Source organism: Sesamum indicum, linkage group LG12 (assembly GCF_026168435.1).
Source record: "Sesamum indicum cultivar Baizhima isolate 11 linkage group LG12, ASM2616843v1, whole genome shotgun sequence".
Classification (NCBI taxonomy): Eukaryota; Viridiplantae; Streptophyta; class Magnoliopsida; order Lamiales; family Pedaliaceae; genus Sesamum; species Sesamum indicum.
Window position 1 is genome coordinate 4940292 of NC_142668.1, and position 5000 is coordinate 4945291.

Consider the following 5000-nt stretch of genomic DNA (forward strand, 5'->3'; position numbering starts at 1 on the left):
GTGATATACAGCAGAACCTTGGCCGAGCACGAGGACCATTTGCGGCAGGTTCTAACGAGACTCCGCGAGCACGAGCTGTACGTGAAGGTGTCGAAGTGCTCGTTTGCTCGGGAGACTATCAGTTTCTTGGGACACATCGTGGAGAGAGGACGCATTCGGATGGATCCCAAGAAAGTACAGGCTATCGAGGAGTGGAGACCGCCGAGCGATGTTCATGACTTGCGCTCATTTCTTGGCTTGGCGAACTATTATCGGCGTTTCGTGAAGGACTACTCCGCGATCGCACGGCCTTTGACAGACTTACTGAAGAAGACGGAGACTTGGAATTGGACACCCCAATGCCAAGTAGCCTTCGATGATTTGAAGAGAGCAATGATGACAGATCCTGTGTTGGCCTTACCAGATATGTCAAAGCCATTCTTGGTGGAGACAGACGCTTCAGACTTTGCTTTAGGAGGAGTTCTGATGCAAGATGGCCATCCAGTTGCCTTTGAGAGCAGAAAGTTGAAGGATGCTGAACGACGTTATTCAGTGCACGAGAAGGAGTTGTTGGCCGTAGTTCATTGCGTTCGACTATGGCGACACTATTTGTTAGGCTCTCCCTTCGTGGTCAGGACGGATAACACTGCAGTGAGTCATTTCATGTCGCAGCCGAAGCTGACCAGTAGGCAGGCACGTTGGCAGGAGTTGTTGTCAGAGTTTCACTTCGTGTTGGAGTACCGGGCCGGCTCCAGCAACCACGCAGCTGACGCCTTGAGCCGCAGGGCGGACTTGGCGAACTTGGAGTCGATAGCAGCGCTTTCCTCTAGCGCGGCTGCTATCTCTGTGAAGGATCAGGTGCGGGAGTTACTACCGAGGGATCCCGCAGCGCAAGGCCTGATTCGGCTTGTCGAGCAGGGCAAGGCTCGACACTTTTGGATCGAGGATTGATTGTTGATGACCAAGGGAAACCGCGTATATATTCCGAGAGGCGGGGACCTACGGAAATCACTTCTTTCCGAATGCCACGACACACTTTGGGCGGGACACCAAGGACAGGAGCGCACGTTTGCCTTGGTGAAGAGGGCCTACTATTGGCCACAACTGCGGGACGATGTCGAGACGTATGTCCGCACTTGCTTGATTTGTCAGCAGGACAAGGCAGACCATCAGAAGAAGGCTGGTTTGCTACAACCACTTCCCATCCCAAAGCGTCCATGGGAGAGCGTCTCCATGGATTACATCTCTGGATTGCCTAAAGTCGGGGACTTAGGCTCTATTATTGTCATGGTCGATCGTTTGTAAAAATATGCTACATTCATCGCAGCACCCAAACACGTTACAGCAGAAGGGACGGCTCATCTCTTCTTCAAGCACATCGTCAAACATTGGGGACTGCCAAAAGATATTGTCAGTGATCGTGACTCCCGTTTCACTGGCGTCTTCTGGACCGAGTTGTTCAAACTCCTCGGGTCCACACTTTCCATGAGCTCGAGCTATCATCCACAGTCCGATGGTCAGACAGAACGCTTTAATTCCATGTTGGAGGACTACCTTCGGCACTTTGTGCGAGGTACGCAGAAGGATTGGGTGAAGCTCCTGGATGTCGCTCAGCTGTGTTTCAATGCTCAAAAGAGCTCTTCGACTAACAAGAGCGCTTTTGAAATCGTCACTGGGCAGCAGCCGCTCCTTCCTCACACTCTTGACATCCCACAAAGTGTGAGATCCCCTCTTGCTCGGCACTAATGCAGCGCGCCGAATATATCAGAGTCGGGAGGAACAAATCACAAAACAGTAAATTGCGCACGCGGATTCAGAAAACCAAATTGCATTAAACTGCAAATGCGTATACAATGATCAACGATGCTAGAGCAAGGGGTTCGCCTTGAGGGGGACTCCAACACGTCACTAAACCAAGCTTCTTGAACTCATTCCCCCCTATAATAGGCTTAAAAAAAATAAATCCTATTGCCTACACTAGACACTAGGAAAGCTGAAATTTGCAACTCAAGAGGCGTAACGTCCCCTTGAGGAATCTAAACAACATAAAGCAAATAACAAAGCAGTAACAAAGCAATAAAAGGCCTACACCTAAGACTCTAACACAGTTGGGTGTCCGTCGTCTGTCGATGAAGGCTGAGTGGTCGGCCATGTAGAACGGTTGAGTGGCCGAAGTGCGCGTCACGGGGGCCTAGTGTGCGGGCAGCCCGTGACACCATGTCAGGATTGGGTAATTTGCGCGCCTGCTGCCTTCCTTGGATGTGGTAGCCGTTTCTCAGGCTCCCTCTCCGGAATCGAACCCTAATTCTCCGTCACCCGTCACCACCATAGTAGGCCACTATCCTACCATCGAAAGTTGATAGGGCAGAAATTTGAATGATGCGTCGCCGGCACGAGGGCCGTGCGATCCGTCGAGTTATCATGAATCATCGCAGCAACGGGCGGAGCCCGTGTCGACCTTTTATCTAATAAATGCATCCCTTCCAGAAGTCGGGGTTTGTTGCACGTATTAGCTCTAGAATTACTACGGTTATCCGAGTAGCAGGTACCATCAAACAAACTATAACTGATTTAATGAGCCATTCGCAGTTTCACAGTCTGAATTAGTTCATACTTACACATGCATGGCTTAATCTTTGAGACAAGCATATGACTACTGGCAGGATCAACCAGGTAGCATTCCTCACCGACTCCGCCGCCCGCATGGGACGAGCCCAAAACGGTGGCGGGCGTCGTTCGCACGAAGCGCCGAACGCTTGCTTTCGTGGCAAACAGAGGCCGAGGCCCTCGTACCCACCGTGTGTTCTGCATCCGAGAGATCGGGCGACGACGCAATGGGCCAACGACCCGGGCACGTGCGGCCGTGCGCGGGACGTGGGACACAGCGGGCGCCTTGAGGTCCACCCCGCGCCGCGGTCCCGAGGGGTGCAGCGCAGGGCGAAAACGGGACGTTCGGGACAATGGAATGCCTTCGCGATAGGTATGCAGCACAGGAAACCGACCGCGGCCAAGGCAGGAGTGCGCTTGGGCCGACGACTGAAGCGGCTTGCGGGGGATGTTGTCGCTGCCCGAGCAGGGATCCAACATGCCCACACACGCCAATCACCACTCACGCGCCCATTACGTACGCAATGCCCGAGCAGACAAGCCAACGCCCGCCGTCCCACGACGCATTCGAGCGTCGCGGCAGGCGAACGGCAGCAAGCACGCCCAAGCATGCCCCGGTAGGCACGAAGATTCGGGACGAAGCACGAGTTGGGAACCGAGGAGCACAAACCTAGGGACCGGACCGACTTGCCTGTGCGACGCCTCCACTTTCGCAGGCGACGGGCTACTAGCAAGCGCACCCAAAAGCATACCCCAGCTCCCGTGCGGGAGCCTTGCATGCCGGGATTGCCGACACTTCGCCAGCCACGTGCTACTGATCTCGGGGTCGCGGGCAACAGACGACGACGACGACGACACCCGCCCTGTGTGGGTGCCACCGGGAGCCGACGGTCGGGGGTGCAAGCCGTCGCCGGCCGCCCTTGACGCCTCCATGTTCGCAGGCAACGGGCTACTAGCAAGCGCACCCAAAATCGGGATTGCCGACACTTCGCCCACCACAAGCTACTAATTTCAGCGTCGCAAGCCACAAGCGGCGACAAGCACCCCCGACCGTCGAATCCCGACGGCACCCACATCGGTCCGCTTATGCGGGGGGAGGCCGACAAGCATAAGCGGACCGATCGACCAACCTTTGCTTGGACGGGGCTTGTGTTGGCCATGTTTTAGCAAATCGCAATCGAAGCACGCCCCCGACGGCTTGCCGTTGCGGACGGGAAGGCATTCGGCGCACACGATGCAAATGGGCATCGGCCGCACGCAACACCGTAGACCCCCGCTCAAGCGCCCCACCGGAGTCCCTCGCCGGACTCTCGCTGCCAAAACAAGGCCAACACAAGCCACGGCCAAGCCATGAGGACGGCCGAGGCTTGGGGGCTGCGGGGGGGCCGCCTTGCCCCTGCCCGCCCCCAGCGCCCAGACCCCCCTCAAGCACCCTCCTGTGTGGGTGCCACCGGGAGCCGACGGGCGGGGGTGCAAGCCGTCGCCGGCCGCCCTTGACGCCTCCATGTTTGCAGGCAACGGGCTACTAGCAAGCGCACCCAAAATCGGGATTGCCGACACTTCGCCCACCACAAGCTACTTATTTCAGCGTCGCAAGCCACAAGCGGCGACAAGCACCCCCGACCGTCGAATCCCGACGGCACCCACATCGGTCCGCTTATGCGGGGGGAGGCCGACAAGCATAAGCGGACCGACCGACCAACCTTTGCTTGGACGGGGCTTGTGTTGGCCATGTTTTAGCAAATCGCAATCGAAGCACGCCCCCGACGGCTTGCCGTTGCGGACGGGAAGGCATTCGGCGCACACGATGCAAATGGGCATCGGCCGCACGCAACACCGTAGACCCCCGCTCAAGCGCCCCGCCGGAGTCCCTCGCCGGACTCTCGCCGCCAAAACAAGGCCAACACAAGCCACGCCCAAGCCATGAGGACGGCCGAGGCTTGGGGGCTACGGGGGGGCCGCCTTGCCCCTGCCCGCCCCGTCCGCCCAGACCCCCCTCAAGCACCCTCCTCCCCTTATAATAGGCTTAAAAAAAAAAGGCTTGTGACAGGAGTAGACATTGAAAGGGTTGAGCAACGCACTTATTTGCATTTTTGAAGCATTTTAACGTATTTTTGCATGAAAATTTGCACGTCACCTCAAAATCACATGATTAATTCATTTTTGTTGAAATATTTTATTTTGAGTTAGGAAAATATTTATTTAATTATTTTAATTATTAAAAAAATAATAAAAAAAAGGGAAAAATCGGTAAAAAAAGGAGGGTTCACGTTCAAATCCCTTGTTTTCCAACAAAAATATTATGCATACATGAGCATTACGTATTCATGATCACTTCCGTACGAGTTATCAGATGGAGCAACATCGATGTTTTTTGGGAACGCCCTGTCAGTTGTCTTCCCACAATCATCAAA